Raw genomic sequence first — 18,385 nt, 5'->3', positions numbered from 1 at the left:
TTCCTGAATGTTATGGGAACTATCAACGTGAATCTGCAAAATTCCCAAATATGAAAATGCATTGTATTGATTTCAATGTTTAATAAAAGTTAGTGTAGACTACAATATTTCCATAAAACAAAACTACCCTGATACAAATCATTACTCAGTCTCTGTAATTGTGATTTGTTCATGGGAATATAAACCCGTGCTCAATCATCTGGTAGCATACATTTATAATAAAAACATTTCCATTTCATTTTAATCTTAAGCTCTTAAAGCACTTCATATTTGTAGTCTGATTCTATGCCTAAATTCTTTGACTCTACAACAGTTTCACCAGCATGAAAGTTAGGCAATTATATTACCTCATTTTCTTATTTTTCTTTATTCTTAAAAGAGCTTTCTCATTGTATGTAATCAATTCCTCAACTACTAAAGAGACTATGATTAAATGTAAAAATGCTTGCTCAAAACCTGACCTTTTGCTTCATGTATTCCAGGTGTAGCTTGTAGCTGGATTCAGTGGTTTATCTCCTGGCACCTAGGTTGCTGTGTTTCATCTTACTTTTTCACTGTAAACTAGATTTCATGTCTTCTTCCGTGCTGCTTCCACTCCATAGTGGAAGAAACATCACTACCCTTGCGGTAAAAGAGCATGATAAATAGAAATCAAAATGTTACATTCCCAATGCACAGATAGTTCTGAGAAAAAAAATTGAATTCTGTGGTACTGTATTCAGGGCTGTCCTGAAATTGCATAGTCTATGGAGCCTTGAAGGGAAAATGTCAATTTTTGTTTTGTCTTGATTGGCTTTAAGCCCAGAAATATGCTGTTGACAACACTCTACACTCATGCCCAGTTACTACTTTCAGGCATGCCAGAAATAGAGGGTTCAACAATAGGTATGGAGGGACACATCTAGAGCAGGCTAATTGGAGCATATCTGTGGGTTTGGCTGGATATAGGTGTGGGTATGCTTGAATCTCTCAGTACCAGGTCCAACTGTCACCATGGTATGGACAAGAACTTGGACAGCTTATAATCATTATAAATTTGTATGCTAATAGATAGAAAAACACATGAAAAATATACATACATTTTCTTGATATTGGTTGGATTGAAATAAAATTGTTCTTACTCACTGTTGTGCACACACTCATCTAAAACATCTGCAACAGAACTGCTGTTTGTTCTAAAGACTGGTTAAGAAACATCCAGAGCCACACAGTGGGTGCATCTACATGAGATGCTTTACTGCATAATAGACTAATCTACTGCACAGTAAAGTGTCATTATTTATATATGCACAGCATTTATTGCACAGTAAATTAGTCTACTACATGGCTGGCTGGCTACTATCTGTAGATACAGGTAATGGATTAATTGTGCAGTAGCTATTGTGCAGTACTGTACATGTAGACGGCTGACCGGGAGCAAATTGCTGATCTGCCAATTGGGGCACAGGGCTGGGAATCAGCTGCTGAGGGAGGAAACAGTCTACCAGCCTTGCAGAGTATGCAGCTGGAAGACAGCTGCCCCAGAAGAGGGACAGCTCCAGAGCCCAGGCCTGGCCCCAGTGCACTGAACTGTTCCCACCAGGACCAAATTTGTTCACAACGGATACTTGTGTACACACGCTCCTGGAAAAAGCTTACTGCACAGTATTTTACCGTACCGTAAGCTTACAGTGCATTAGTAGTGTATGTAGATGCATCCAGTGGGTTTCAAGCTACTACTTCTTAGTCAATTGGGTTCTTTAGCATGTTGTATTCAGTTACTTTCCTCTAGTCATTGAAAGCAGCTGTGTTTAATGATCTGGAACACAAGTAGGTCAATAAAATGTACTTTATATGTACGTGATTAGCAGTCTTAAAAACAATGTTCCCATAGGGGTTGGAGTGGTATCCATATAAAAAATGCTTTTAAAAATGTTTAACATTAAACTGAGGAGTAAGAGAAAAGGATGTATGAGATAATTGGCTAAAACTGCAATGATAAACAAATATTTGTTTTATTTACAAAAATTTCTGGGAGTTTTAGGTATCTTTGTTTTATCCATAGTGGCAAATCTATAGTGATGATTAAAATAGCTCCCCTTGCCCACCCCTAAGGAAAGTGGATGAAGGCTTGAATACAAACTTATGTTTAACATTTTTCTTAACAGAGAGACGTAGAATTCGGACAACAAATCACCCCTCCACCATAATAATGTAGTCCTTTAAACTCTTAGGCCAGATGAGGTGGTGACTCCTCACAATATCCTCTTGGCTATTGATTATTCACGGTAGTATTGAATTTTATGGTTATGTGTGTTGAGGAATAATGATCAGCAAAGCATGCAAGACAAAATTATTTGGGCTGTTGGTCTGTTCTTTGTGAATAAACCCGGTAGCAGTTTTTTGGTTTGTCATGAAATTACAGACACAAAAGTAATCATGGAATTTCTTTACCCTAGAAAAGCTTGCAAGGGCTTTCTTGTTGATTTGGGCATAATTACTCATAGTTGTATGCAGAGTTCAGGAGCAGTAGGTAATTGGAGTCTTGCAACCATCATTCTATGGATGATCCAGAATAGCTTTAGTTCCATGAACATCACAGGTAAGTAGAAGCGTCTTCTCCATGTCATTCCAAACTAGCACATTGTTGGAGGACTTATTATGCCATTTAGTCTATTTCTCCATTGTAACGGCTCATCAACCATGACTTTGTATTTTAAAAATAAATAACAGAAGTTAAGCTGCCCCATAAATGCTTGCAGTTCCTGCTTTTCTTGGGCATTGGAGCTCTGTGAATTGCCTCTACTTTTGCATTAGTGTGGTGAATTCTATTTTTATCAATTTAGAATCCCAGGAACTCAGCAAAAGGTTACCCCCAAAACATACTTCTCTTTCTTGAGTTTTAGGTCAGCACTGTCAATGTGGCTAATATTTCTTGCAGTCAAACAGTTAATTTTTACATGGCCTGTTCTCAAATAAGGACATTTTCAAAATGCGGCGTAAGCCTTTGTTGACCTGTGAGTAGGTCTTCCATAAACCTCAGGAAAATTCCTGGTGCAATGCTAATTACAAATTGCAGGCATTTGGCTCCAGATTGCTCCTGGGTGGCCAGTGACCATCCATAAGAAGTTGTTGATACAGTTGTGCCAAGTCCACTTCCCCAAAATCTTCCTTCCAGCAAGAGTGTCAAGGAGATGGATTATAGCTGGAATTTGATATGTATGTTTCTGCTGCGGTTTGCTTAGTGGACAGTTTTGCTCATATTTAAACGTCAATTTGGCTTCAAGACTGCTACAATAGGAGTGGACTGTAATGGATTTGCCATGGTTTCTAGGATGCTTTGTTTACCAGATCCATCACAGAATTAGTTTTTGGACAGAGAGCAAAAGTAACACAACATGGCTTTGTTTGAATTGGTGCCATGGTCAGATCCAACCTGTTGGTGAGTGTAAGAGGGTTTTCACACCTGTGGCCTCCCTAAGCGGGTTCTCAGCTGGTCTCGGCATTAAACAGAGTATTTTCCAGGCTGGAGTTTGCTTCTTGAGCAGTCCCTCAGCTGACCCCAGCAATAAACAGTGTCTTCAAACAGGCAAAGCAAACAAACAAAATCTTATTGTTCTGTCTGGGCCACTAGGATGGGTCCCCTGTGGCCCTGCATGAGTGTTCTTGCCCTTCATCTAGTTCAGCAGTTGAGCTCATCACTGCTTCTCCCATGTTTGCACTCCCTGTGGTTCTGATTTCTGGAGTTTTTAAATTCTCCGTCAGTCACTCATTGGCAATTCACAGCTGCTGCTACTCAGTCAATTTGGCTGACTCCTGTAAGGGGACAGGCCACCCTGTTACAGTAGGCCTTTATACACACTTAGCCCTTCTTCAGAAAGTTTACTTAGAATCTGTAGGACATTCTGAAGGGTGGCTTGGAGAATATCTTGAACTATTCTCCACTTAGCAAGGTTCTTTGATGTCCTTTAGTAATTATGAAGAGGAAGACCCCTCAAATCTTCCCTGTAGTGGATGCTGACAAAACATTCTCTTTTTTAAGTCAACAATTTGTTTATTTTAGTCAACAAGTTGTGTTTTGCATGAGCCAGTAGGAGGACAAATGTGAGGCCATAACTATTTATGTGTTTCTCTGAAATTAAGGCAAACTTATTTGAGTCTTCTTCCATGACACATGGGACACTCTGGAGCTTAACTGTTGTGTAGGTCATCTTCTGTAGGGCAGCACTCCTACACTCTTGACAAAACTGGTTGCATAGACATGCATGAGCATTCCACAGGTACATGGAAGGAAGCCACACTCAGATCAGCCATAGTATTTGTGGCAACTGGAGGTGTGTACCCTCCTTCTTTGACTTCATTCCAGATGGCCTAAATTTCTGATGACAAGCATGTTCAAGGTGATCCTTGTGCTTGTATTAATGGCATTTGGCATCACAGAAATGGCATATGTTGTGTCTGTAGCTTGCACCTCAGCTATGGGAGCATTCCAGGGACAGATAATTTGTTTTCTTATGAGCTGATGGTAACTTATTTGCAAAATAACTTTTAGCTTGCTTTTTATGAGTCTCAGTTGATGTAATTTTCACAGAGAACACTTGGATCTCTGTTGAATGGAGACACATGAGCAATAGGGCTGTGCAAAATTTTGCTGGCAGTTTCATTTCGACACTTTCAACTCCATTTTCAGCTCAAAACAGCAAAATCGAAATGAAACAGAGAGCTTCGAAACAGCCTTGAAACAAAACGAGGCAAGTGGAAACATTTCGAAATGTTCTAAACGTCTCAAGTTTCGAAGCTCAAGCTAGGCTTGCCTGCAGGGAAACAGAAACTAAAGTAAGGAGAAGGGGGAGGACTGCTCTCATTATTGACTGTGTAGCTAGCCAGTGACTGACATCCTTTCCTGAGGTCCCTTCCAATCCCAGTGCTCTGGGGAAGGGATGGAAAAACTGTATAAAAGGCAGCATTGTTTGAATTACCCTGCTTTCTGCCTTGGTGTCAGCTGAGTAAGAGCGCACCTTAACACACACACATTGTCACCGACCCATGTTATGAGTTTTGCCTGTCAGCAGCCAGAGGTGCAGGGCCCCAGAACCCAGAAGCCCCTGAACCTATCTCCTTGAAAGCTGGTAGGCTTTGTGGCCTTGGCAGGGGCTAGCAAGCCTGCAACATTCACTGTGCTGCGCCTTGACACACACAGCCACCCACGTCACGAGTTTTCCTTGTCCGCAGCTTGAGGTGCAGTTTCCCTCCAAACCCCTGCACCTATCTCCTTGACCCTTGGCAGGCTTTGTTGCCTCAGCAGGGGCTAGCATGCCTGCAGTTTTGCTGTGGCTTAACACACACACACGACATGAGTTTTTTGCTTTTAAGATTTTGAGCTCCAGTTTCCCTGAAACCCCTACACCTATCTCCTTGGAACATGGCAGGCTTCATGCCCTCAGAAGGAGCTACTATTCCTGCAAGTTTCATCCAGATCAGGCCAGAAATGACAAAGTTATAGGCTGTTTCGAACTTCCCCATTATAGCCTATGGGTGAGATGTCGAAATAGCAGAACTGTTTTGACGAAACGAAATGGAACAGCGGTTTCGAATTAAAACGAAATTTGAAAGGAAACGTTGTTCTGTCGAAACCTCAAAATGCAAGTCAGAACAGAACAGTGCCATTTCGTACAGCCCTAATGAGCAACTCCTTTTCGCGCAATGATGAATTTTAAGTTTTGCTTTGTAAGGATTTGTGTTGCAGGTGTAGGTCTTCAGGGACTTGTCAGTGTTCTCAGGGGAGGCTCTGTCAATAGTATTATGTGACTTTTATTAGTACTACTCAGGGTAGGTATTACCCCTTTTTCGATGATCTGTGTGCATGTTGTCACAACAGCATCAGTGATTCTTGCAATAGTGAATGCTTGATTATTACAAAAAAGACACTTCAGGCACTGGTTCTTAGTGACAGAGAGTTTGGCCAGGTTTGTCTACAAAAAAAGACAAGACACTAAAATCCAAAGCCAGTTTGTGCGTGTGCTAGCCGGATCATTTTGCTCCATCCTTTGACTTCAGAGGGAAGGTTCCTTGTATGCTTGGCTTGTAGATAGTTTTGGTTTTGTTGAAGAAACTACATATGCTTTGGCTGTTGCCAGACTGTTGAATTACTTTTTGCTTTGTCCTTCCACCACTTTTCTTTGACTTTCTAATCTTCCTTTGTGTTTCAGCTTTAATATGGTAATTATTTTGCTTCTGCTTGGAGCTAATGCCATTCTGGCAAGCTTTGAAGGCTTTCCTTTTTGTCAATGAGAACTTGAATTTCTTTCTCCTTCTCACTGAGCCAGTCTTGATGTTTCTTTATGGAGAAGCCTAGGAATTCTCAGCATGCAATTTGAGGCTCTTTCAGGGATCAGTGGTGTCAAGATCATCAGGGAGGTTGGAGAGTTTATTACTGCTGCATATGATCACTCTTACCAGAATCTTTTAAGCACTTGTTATTGAACCTCTTCTTTGATAGCTTCTTTTGTTTACATCATTTTGGAGCTACACAAATGGACAATCAGATGATCCACCCAGCAGTCGTCTGTGCTGGTCATAGCTCTGGTGATACAGATGTTGCAATGGTCCTGGGCATGCACTATGATGTAATAAATCAGGTGCTAGTGTTTTTAATGGAGATGTATCCATGATGTCATCCATTTGTTGCTTTGATGGATAAGGAGTTTGTGATGATGAGATTGCGTTAGGAACACTAAGAGAGAAATTCCATTTGTGTTTAAATTTCCCTATGTCTTCTTTTCCAAGTGTGTATACATTGATCAATAGTTGAATTAATCCATACTCCAATAAGTCTTACAGCAGAGTGTCATCTCAAACTCCACATATGATTTGATTCTTTAGTACAGGCTCAAGCCTGATATCAAAATTACAGTTCTTGGATAAATGATACAACTCAGCTACCTCTGCTGGAGTCTCTTTGCCTAGAAACTGATTTCACTGGTTGAAAAGGAAGTAGTTCATTGTTTTAGATGGAGTTGTTGAGAAGTGATTATTTAGTAGTGTGTGGATTTCACTGTAGGGCTTATTGCAGGGTTTGACTGGGGATAAGAGTAAGCAAAGAGTGTTAGAAGCCTGTGAGCAAATGACAGTCAGTAGAAGGGCACATTTTTGGTCAGTGGTCTGATTGGCTTCCAGGTAGAAAATAAGCCAATCAGCGCAGGAGGCTTGGGATGACGGCCTGACTTCCATGTGGCCCAAGGTTGCCATCATGGAGTGCAGCCACATGGAATATGTCATGGGCAGGAATTCTCTAGTCGGGCTCCTGGGTAGCACAGGGTCCCCTTGTCCACTGGAGCTCTTGTCATTTGTTCAGGATGAAGCACTTGAAGCATCCTGCTCACTAAGATCCACTCTTGGTTGTCAATTTAATGCATTGCAGGGGTTTGTCCCAGTCAGAACAGATAGAGAACAACAGGATCTCCATCTTTATTATACCAATGAAAGGCTCAACTGAAGGCTTCCAAGTAAAATAGCAGGCAGCAACAGGAGATAAACACTGTGGCTAGGGACAGAAATTACACAGACTAGTATAAAGTATCAGAAACTGGTTCAAATGTGTAACACAGCAGAAGTTCAGTGCACATAAACTAATTTTGAAATGGCCAAAATCAGTTTAAGATAAAGCTAGATGGATGTAGTATCAGACTTAACAGATTTAGGTTAAATTGGTTTATTGAACTTCTGTCCCAGATCCCCTCCAGATTCAAGTTAACTCTCAGTCCCCCAGCATACCAGGGTGCTTTGCACCTCCCCCGCAATCCCCCTTTGCAGGGTGGGTGGGCTAGTCTTGGCTCAAGCTGTCTGCTCCTGCTGAGCAGGGAGGCGTGCTCTAGTGTGCCCCAGCTTCTGGCCTGAGCCACTATAGGCATGTGGCTGCATTTCTGGAATCAAAAGTGAATGTCTTTTCACTTGCTTTTCAGTTCAATCTACGCAGTTTAGACTAACCTGTGAAGATTGAATCGATTTTGACTAATTGAAGATTGAATCGGGCTTTTTGACTGTACTTAGGCTATGTGGAATAGTGCCACCCACTGGCAAGAGTGCATAACATGTATACGTAACACTCTTGCACATAACACTCATGATATATAATGCCTCTGATCAGATCTTAAGGCTCCTAATGGATATTAAATCTGCAAGACACCTCACTTTACATATCTGTAAAATGCTATAAAGAGATGTATGGTCTAATTTTTAGAGGGGCTAAAGTCAAGAAGCTATAGTACTTAATGTCTATGAAAATCAGTCTATTAATTGTTCCAAGTTGCATACAATGTCACTAGCACAGCTGAGAGTAAAATCCACAAATTCTAACTTCCAGTCTCCTAACCTGACAACTAGACCCAGACTCTGTCACAAAATTGTAATATATTACATAATTATTTCATTGAACAAAATGGGGATACTTTACAACACTTCATGTGTTTGTATCCCAAGTAACCTGACAACATCTGATATCATCTTTATATCTTTCCTTATATTTTCAATTCCAGCTAGTGATGAAACCTTCAGATATAGCTATTAACTATTGAGAATCAGAGACTAAGAAATATCATATATTGAAATGAATGAATATAAAAGAAGTGATTTCCCTAGCAACAGAATCCAGATAATAGAAAGATATGGTGACAACTTCTAAACCTGTACATAATATGCGGGAATCTTATTGATTTGCTTTTTGTGTGTAAAAGAAATTAAAAAAATATATTTCATTGTAGGAATGACAATGAAAATTATTTCCATGAAATTGTTTCTAAGAGTAGAAATACTGCATTTCTTGCAGGTAAACTTGTACGTATTTTCTGAGCATTTGATATTTGACTTAATATTTTAGGTATACCTCTAAAGCAGTAGTTCCCAAACTCTGATAGAGTGCACACCACCAATTTAAAATGATACAACCTTAAGTATCAGCAAATTTTAATATAAATTAATATATTAATTATTATTTACATTATATTAATTTAATTAATAATATTAATTTCATATAAATGAATTATTATAAATCTGTTAATGTGTACCACTGACAGATTGTCTGCGTACCACTGGTGGTATGCGTACCAGAGATTGGGAACCGCTGCTAAAGCATCAGGTAGTAATTTCTTTATTTTTAAATAATACAGTATATATTACTTTTAAAAATATTTAGTAAATTTAGTATTTGGGAAAGCCTCTCGGAACAGAGGTCTAGTGACATTTTTTTTTCTTCTTCCTATTCTATGTTCAAGCATTCACCTCCTTGTCTCCTTCTTTGATCAAGTGATGAACTGCTTAGATGTGGGAGATGCAGTTGATGTGATATACTTGGACTTTAAGAAGGCCTTCAATGTGGTTTCCCATGATGCTCTTATTAAAAAAAAAAAAAAAACTGGGGGATTGTGGGATGGCAGAGTCCATGATCAGGTGAGCTGGGAACTGAATAAGGGGTTTGTACCTGCCTGGAGTCATGGAGCCTCTCTCTGGTGGACCTGGAGCGGGCACCTAGGCTCTGCTGTGGAGACTGCTCCTGCTGCTGCGATGTTGGGTTGCGCTCTCCCCGAGGGATACTGCAATACTTTCCTGCCATGTCTTGGATATTTTGTTCAGTAATAGGATTCTCTCTTACAATGGGGCATGTGCCAGGTGTCGTCACCAGTGGATGTTCCTGGGGCTTCACCTACCCTACACCCCAGCCATGTGCCAGCCTCTTGGGACAGCTGAACAATGGTCAGCTCGACTACACCCAGGTGTCATGTCCCATTCCCTCTCCGTAGTTCCGTCCCTTGGGGTTCACAACAGTTTTCCTCTCTGTCACTTGGGTGTATTCAGGACAGTGGGGCAACCCTAGTGATGGGTTTGGTCTCTGAGTGTCGGGGTCCCCTGAGCAGCCCCAGCTCATTCAGCCCTCTGAGCACTGCTTGTGGCCTTTCTCCCAACCCCAGGGCTTAAAATGAATCAAATAAAACAGATAACTGAAATTCCAGGGAGGGACCTCAGCCCACTCCCCACCACTTATGTGTCCTGCATTTGACAACCTCGTCATTCCTCGACGCCTTCCTCTGGCCTGGCTCGCTCACTGTCCTGGGTGGCATGTCCTTTAATTGGATGTTGGACCCCTCTGTTAGATCCTTCCTCAGCCTCTCCTCCCTTTCATTGAGAGGTCCTCGCTTGGCTCGGTGGACAGTCCAGCAGCTCCCTCTCTGCTGTGTCCCCTGAGTTGTTTTCCTGCTGCTGGATTTTATCCCTGAAGGGTGGCATTCATTTGTGATGTCATCCTGCCCGCCAGTCCCAGCCACAGATAAAAGTGGCTGATGATCCACATGGGTGTTCCACCCCTCTGTCCAGCCTGGCTGCACCTGTGGAAGGTAAGTTTGCCTTGTTCTCAGGGCTTTTCTTTCTGCTGTCATGTTGGGCTGTCCCTGCTTCAACCCACACCACAAGAAGGGTCTCCCACCCCTTTTCCTTCATCTCTGTGGCACAGGGTTGAACCCAGAGAGTTAGTGGACAGGTCTGTATCATCTTGGTGGGAGGTGGCCAATGGTGTCCCGCAGGGTTTTGTTCTTGGCCCTGTGCTGTTCAACATCTTTAGCAACAATTTAGACAAGGATGTGAAAAACTCACTGGCCAAGTTTGTGAACAGTACTAAGTTATGGAGAAAAGTAGTCATGCTAGGGGATAGGATGAAGATCCAAGCAGACCTGGGCAAGTGGAAAGGTGGGTGGAGCAGAACTGGATGCATTTCAATAAGGATAAATGCGGAGTGCTTCATCTGGGGAGAAGTAACCAGTGAAATAAATAAAGGTTAGGTGATCTCTTGGCCAGCACAATGGCTGAAAGGGACCTCAGGGTTATGGTTGATCACAGGATGAACGTGAGCCGCCAGCACAATGCTATAGTAAACAGAGCTAATAGCATACTGGGATATACCTTAACCGATGCATCACAAGCAAGTCTAAGGAAGTGATACTTCCTCTCTGCTTGGTGCTGGTGAGACCCTAGCTGGAGTACTGTGTCCAGTTCTGGGTGCCACGCTTCAAAAAAGATGTGGAGCATCTTGAAAGGGTCCAGAGAAGGGTCACAAGAATGGCTGAGAGACTGGCAGACAAACTTTATGAGGAAAGACTAAGGGATCTAGGATTGTTTAGCCTGGGGAAGAGAAGGCTGAGGGGGGACTTGGTGGCCATCTATAAGTATGAAAGGGGTGAATATTGGGAGCTGGGAGAAAAATTGTCCAGTAGGGCACCCCAGGTGCCCTACTATCTTAATATAGATGTTTTCCTGGCTAACTTTTGAACACCTGCCCCAAGAACAAAGAGTTGCCTTGAGGTAGTCAAGAGAAAGGTGCCTGAACTGATGCCTCTCTCAGGAAGTTTAGATGGTGAAGTCAAGCTATTGATTAGGTGTTTCCATTCATTTGAAATTCATGTCAAGTTCCACTTTTCAGATCACCATGCAATGATTTTCTGAGAATAGTAAGTTCATGATGATGTCTAGTCTGACTTCCTTTGATAGCTAGCAAGGTAAAAGTTTTAGCCTAGGGTAAGAACTTCTTCCCAAGAAGCAGGAGTCCTAGGTTATAAGTCTTTTTTCCTCCTGAGGGAATTTGAACCAGGAGCTACTACTTCCTACGAGAGCACCATGACCACCAAGCTATTGACATGATTATGTGAGTCTCAATTCTCCTTTGAAGTCAGGCTGCTGAGCAGCTAAGGGTATAAGAGCTCTAAGGCCAGAAGGATTAGTGGTTCTGGTATTTTCTGGACTAAAGGAGTTTTGAGGTTCAGCTTCAGCTGTCAAGTTTTTCTGTTCTTTCAACAGCTATCTACCTAATAGAAAATGCATAAGTATGACAAGCAAGGAGTGTCTATAGTCAGGTGTCTGTAGCAGTAAGGGAGAGAAAAAGCTCCTTTGCTGCTAAATACCTTCAGGATGATATTGGCCTTAAAACTAGATCTCCCACTACATGGCCATGTGCTTGACCACTAGAGCTACCAGTTTTAAGCTGAATTTGGTGCTGTCAACATATGTTAAGTATCTTTTTCTACTTGCTTTCTGCGACCTTAGGTAGAACTCCAGGTGCTTCCCAGTGACACTTCAAATCACAGTGGAACTTAGCTGGAGTTACAAGCTGTGATGTGACTAAATGGTTCTTTTAAATTGCTTTTGAGTTTGCACAGAAATCCATAGGCATCTGAGTGCTGTCATTCCTCAATGAAAGCACTGTGGAGACAGATGCTATTGCAATGAAATAGAACTGAGCTTTGTGCCTGTATGTTCAGGATTTAAGTCAGAGGCAAACTGGGAAGAGCTAAAGTGGAAGTGGTATGCCCATCTGCTGCAGCTGATTCCGTGTTTGGCTCCAAAGTACCTCCTGACCCTCCAGAAGTGCATAGGGTTGTTTTACCCTGTGGCAGCACAGGCAGTTCAGCACATATGGCAGGTTCTTACAGTATCCCAGTTGAGAACCATTGTCTTAGGGCATTCAAGACCCCCCCTCCCCCCAATAAAATAAAAAAGGTAACATGCTCATCAGTGCATTCCCTTCTCACTTTTCTTATCTGAGTTAATATTTCCAAATGCCAGCTTAGACTTTTTAGAGAGAAAAAATTCCATACCAGGATTCTGGAGTTTAGTGCTAATTGTTTGGTCTCAAAGTCTTTCTACCTTTCATCTGCTTGTTTAAAAAAAAAAAAAAAGGGTATTCTGCATCTTTTGTTTCAGAGCAGATGTTGAACACGATCACATTTTTCATAATGGTTTAGTCAGGTCTTCTTCTGGTGTTATCTGCAAGTCCCAACTGGTCTGTTTACTATTAAAGAAAATATGTACTGTTTTCTTCTTTTGTTTCAGGGTCAAACAAGAGCTGATACCATTGGCATTATGATTTTCTTGGTCTGGAATCAGGAATTCTGCTGTGTGTTTCTTTTGGTTTAGGACATTTATCTGCAGATCAATTGAGATGGAGCCAAGATATTGTCAATAGTGTTAAGTGAGTCTTGGCAGTTTAGTTTTCAAACATCCTGGGTCTGGTGTTAGCACTACTTTTTTTTTTGTTTTTTTTCTTTTAGAATAGGATAAAACTATTCATTGGGTTTGCATTTCCTTTGGTTGACATGCTGAGTTCTGAATTGCTCTAGATGTTCTTCAGAAGTCTGGTGGATTCTCCTGGAAAACAGGAGGTCATGATTGAGTCCATCTCTCTTGCTTCTAAAATTGCTTTCATTCTCCTTCAGGACTCATAGTAGAGATGATATCTTTTTATTAGACCAACAAGATTTTTGCTAAAAAAATTCTTTAATTGCAAGGTTTCAGGCACAAACATTCTTCATCAGGCATGGGAGAAAAGAGAGTGAAAGTTCTCCTGGGTAGAAATGAAGGATCCTATGAAATATGAATTCATAGAGGAGTCAATAGATGGAAACTTCTCTGGGCAGAGTAGTTAGAACTTTTCATTCATTGTATTTAGAAGTTTGAGGTCTGTGCTTGAGGCTTCGTGAGTTGTAATTTCAGCTTTCACTCGCATGCTGAGGGTATCAGTTTTCACTCCAATTACAATATCCTAGTTTATAGAGTGATTACCCCTTTGCTTGAGGCAGTTGCTATGCCCTGATTGCATTTCTTAACAGGAGTACACTAATTGTGCTCTTGGTAGCCCAGTGGCTATTATACTGAATTAGCCATCTTGGAAGTTTTGGTGCATGCATCCAATTTTTTAGCTTTGAGGTTGGAGTATTGCTTCTCAAATCTCTTGGAAATCTCTGGTTTGATATTTTGTCAGAGTATCATCTGTACCAGATAATTATGAATAGGGCACTCCTCATAGCCTTAAGTATAGACTACTTTTTTAATGAAGGTCAAATGCTCCTCCTCTTTAAAATGTTGTCCATATAAGAAATATAATTTAGTCTTTGTCCTTATTCCTGCTTTTAGTCCAAAGTCATCTGTTTCCATATCAGACAGGCTGATAACCTATCCATATATAACCCCAATGCTCTTGCTTTCCAATTATGCTTGTAAAAATTCCAATTATGATTCACCTAGAAATTAATTAATCTAGAAATATCAAAAACTATTCAATTTATCCCAAGGTGCCACTGGATGCCCTTATACTGCTGTTTCCCACGTGAGAGCTAAAAGCAATGCAAGTCATTCCCCTTAACTACATATTACATTATTTTAAGGGTTTGGATGGGTATAGTGTGTCCTGTTGCAATTACAGTAGCTACTAAATTTAACTTTTCTTTGTGATATAACTGATCTGTTTGTTAAATGTTGTACACATTTTAATTTAATTCATGTCAACATGCAGGATGGTACAAATGGTGCATTTTGAAATAATAAAATTCACAAAAATAAAAAAAGTAAGTTGGAGGAGGCAATGCTTTTGTGTATCATTATATTTAAGATGTTATTTACAAAATCCATGGAAACTGGAAATTTATATTTTAACTAATAGACTACACAGTCCTTTTTAGAATAGGGACTAAGTTTTGAATCCTTTGTAAACAATTTCACTAAAGTTATTCGTATGCATCTGAGATAAAACATCTTCCTAAAAGTCATTTTTATAGGTCAACCATAAGTAATTCAGTTTTCTGCAGGTATTGTTGTTTTTGAGGCCTGCATTTTGAAGAAAATCAAACTAAATGACTATAATTGTCCTTTCTACTGTTAATTTTTTTAAATAAATTGGCAGAAATTGTTTTTGTAGATGGAAAATGGGTTTATTATGGGTAAAAAGTAAAAGGCTCAGTTGAATATGTTTCAAATAAGTATACACAAGCACAAGCATACTCTAAAATAGGCATGTCAAACTCACTCCGTGCCTTGGGTCAGATCCTGACTATGGGGTTTCTTGTGGGCTGAATCCATGGTACAAACAGTGAAAGTGGTGGGGAAAGTAGTTATGGTTATGGGCCTGTAATGGGGCAAGTGGCAGTGATGGCAGGGCCAGTGGCTAGGATGGAAGAAGTGGCAGTAGGGCAAACAGCAGTGGAGATGATGGAGGTGGCCAGCTAAGTGGCTGCAGGGCTAATGGGGCTGTTTTGGCACTGCCTTCACTCATCCTCCCTGTGTCCTGGATTCTGGAGCAGGTCCCACCTTCAAATTTCTTGGCCCATCAGTGCCCAACACATCAGATGAAGTTGCTCCATGGGCTGGATTCAGCCCATAGACTGTGCATTTGGTATCACTGCTCTAAAACATTACTCCATAAACACTGATGGGAGTTCAGATGTCTGTGAAGCTCCAGTTACCAAAGAACTGTCAAACAATTACAGCTTGCCCTTAATAAGGATCAGACCTTGAGAGAAATATTCCTTGCCCCACTCCCAACTCCTCACCTTCCAACAGCCTCCTAATCTTACCTAACTCATCATAAGCAAACTCCTCACTCTTAAGTAGGCATCAAATAGGACAGAGTCTTTCCTTAAGAATAAATGTAAATGAAAAAAAAATAAATAAATAAAACAAAAATCACAAATCACTTTAAACACAAAGACTCAAAGTTAAAGAAAAATTCTAATGAGACTTTTCCTTGATCCTGGGCTACAATCCTCTACTGAATTTGAGTTGCATTTTCCTGCTTTACTGGTATAACTGGCAATAAAAATACCACTTTGTAGACAGATACTTTGGTGAAATAGCACAAAGTGACTCCGGATGGGATGTTAGCTGGGAACATGTGGATATCTGGGATATTGCTGCTGCCTTGAGGAATCTCTGGCTACCATAAATAGATTTGGCCCCTGGTAACTTTTAATCTAGAACTTTCCCTGTATGAAAATTCTATGAATTTTCTCTCTGCTGTTTTCAGTCAAAGTGCAAGGCTACTTGAAAATATTCTGCTTTGGCAATCCCTCACAGTTGAAGATGATTGTCTTAATTGCGTGTCTGAAGATGGCTAATAAGGCCTATTGGGGATTGCTGGACTCTGCTTCAGCTCAAACATATGTTTCCATGTGGGGTAGGTGGTGCTGGATTTTTGACGTGGTTCATGACATGCTGTTTCTGCCGCTCCCGCTTTTCGAGCTCCTGCTGTTGTTGTGAGGTTTCAAAGTACTGAGATCCTTGCAGCAGTCTCTTTCTCCATTTGGGTTGGTCCTGGATGATAGTCGTCCATGAGTTGACATTGATTTAGCATTTTTTTTAAGTTGGCCTTGAGGACATCCCTATAGCACTTTCTCTGTCTTCCTTTTGAGAGTCTCCCAGCTCAGCCAAGGCATAATAAAACTTGCTGCGGGTGTCTTGAGTCAGACATCTGGATTACATGGCCAGCCCAGTGCAGTTGATGCTGGATGATCATTGCCTTGGTACTTGTGGTGTTTGCTTGCAGGAGGACACTATAATGTTGGTGCATCTCCCTTCCCACTGGATTCAGATCTTTCTCAGGCAGCGGTGATGGTACCTCTCTAACAACTTTAGATGTCTCCCATACGTTGTCCACAACTCAGCTCCATAAGGCAAGGTGGGGATCATAACTGCTTGATAATCATGAGCTTGGTTTTGGATCTGATGTCTTAATTGTTGGACAGCTATTTCTTCAGGTGTCCAAAGGCTGCACTTGCACATTTGAGGCAGCGTTGGATTTCTTCGTCAATGTCAGCTTTCTGCGAGAGATGGCTTCTTAGGTACAAGAAATACTCACCATTCTCCAGAGTCTCACTGTGGATCTGGATTACTGGAGCTGGGGACTGTTCATTAGGAGCTTGTTGGTGGAGGACCTTAGTCTTCTGAGTATTAAGTGTCAGCTCCATTTTCTTGTATGCCTCAGTAAAGATATTGACAATTGCTTGAAGATCTGCTTCTGAGTGAGCGCACACTACAGCATCATCAGTGTACTGGAGAACACTATGTTCTGCTTACATAATGCCTGCTTATTTTACACCACATTAAAGGAAATTAGGGTTCCAACGTAAAGTTCTGAAAAGTCAGGATATGTCAGGATTTTAAATTTGCTTATTATTAAGCCTAACGTTGTCAAAAGCAAGCCCTAAATCCTTAATGTGAGAAGTATAATGTTCTTGGATTTTTTCCAAGTACAGTAAAAGCTTTGTTATCTGGCACCCATGGGGAATTGGGGGTGCCGGATAACAAAATATGCCAGTTATCTGAGAGACCCGAACAGGTATCTTTGCCTGTTTGGGCCGCCGTCTCTCCTGCCATGTCTGGGGCATCGCTGCCCCTCCTGCTGCATTGCTGCCCCTCCCGTGGGCCCCGAGGGACAGGGAGGTGGGCCCCGCGCAGGATGCTATGCCCCAGGCTGTGGGGGCCCAACAGCACAGGCTGTTTTGCCCTGGGATGTGGGGGCTCGGTGAAACTGGAAGTGCCATGATGGGCACTTCCAGTTTCACTTTTACCTTAGAAGCAGGCATGTAGCTAAATAGAACGTGCCGGCTTGTAAGGTGCTAGATAGCACAGCTTTTACTTGTACTTAGTATTTTAAAGGACTTCTGTACATTCAAAGAATAACTCTAATTAATTTTAGCTGTGACCCTGAGCGCTCAGCACTCTAAATCAGATTCCAGATGTTGCAAATTAGATACTTGGAAGAACATAAAGGTTATGCTTTTGTGGCTCAAGGTTTCATGATTTCAAGCAAGCATGAGTATTCGTGCTAGCTCTGAGTGCACATCATCTCTGGAAGCCAAAATAATGTAGCCAGGTTAGAGAAGTGCTGTATAAATATGGTAACACTACTCCAGGTTCTGGACCTCGCATGAAACATCTCTGCTCAGTGATGCCTTGTACCATGCTACATGAAAAAAGTTTGTTTTAGGATACCTGCCTAGAATCTCTCATGTACTGTGTGGAATAGAGACCAATAAAATCCAGTGGAGCTTTTAGCCTCCCTGGTCATGAAACCATCACTTCTTTTCTTCTGTCATCTGCCTCAGTTAACCTTAATTCTATAATACATTGGGCAGGGGTCCTTACTCATTCATTACAGCCTTATTCATTACATAATGCCAGTTTGTTTTCAGAGCCACTATACACTGAAAATGCACAGATCAAGGATGAAGTCCTATGGAACAAATTGTTTTCTTCAAGTAAATAAATTGTGTTGTAATGTTAAGAACATAAGAATTGCTACTTCTTGGGCCAGACCATAGGTTGATTTTGCCCAGTTGTTGTCATCATTGGCAATCCTCTGATTTGAGGATGATCTCCACCATGATTCATTGATGGGTCTTTAGGTGACTTAATTGTCCAATGTATGAGCCACAGACCTGTCTGCAGAAATTGCAGGCCTTTCCACAGAGGAGAGTAGGCTGTAGGCCAGGATTTCTCTGTTTTCCTTTCCTCCATTCTCTCATATTCATAGATGCTAGGGTCGGAAGGGACCTCAATAGATCATCAAGTCCGACCCCCTGCATAGGCAGGAAAG

At 41.3% G+C, this 18,385-nt stretch overlaps 1 protein-coding gene across 1 annotated transcript in view; it reads left to right on the top strand.

Annotated features, from left to right (window-relative positions):
• Positions 1-18,385, top strand: part of GPC5 (glypican 5) — a gene marked incomplete at its 3' end in the record, with an annotated part of 297,818 nt that overhangs the window by 3,624 nt on the left and 275,809 nt on the right. The window lies entirely within an intron of this gene.

Source organism: Alligator sinensis, unplaced genomic scaffold, assembly GCF_000455745.1.
Source record: "Alligator sinensis unplaced genomic scaffold, ASM45574v1 scaffold41_1, whole genome shotgun sequence".
Taxonomy (NCBI): Eukaryota; Metazoa; Chordata; order Crocodylia; family Alligatoridae; genus Alligator; species Alligator sinensis.
Note: the sequence above shows the minus strand (reverse complement) of the source record. Positions and strands in the feature narration are given on the sequence as shown.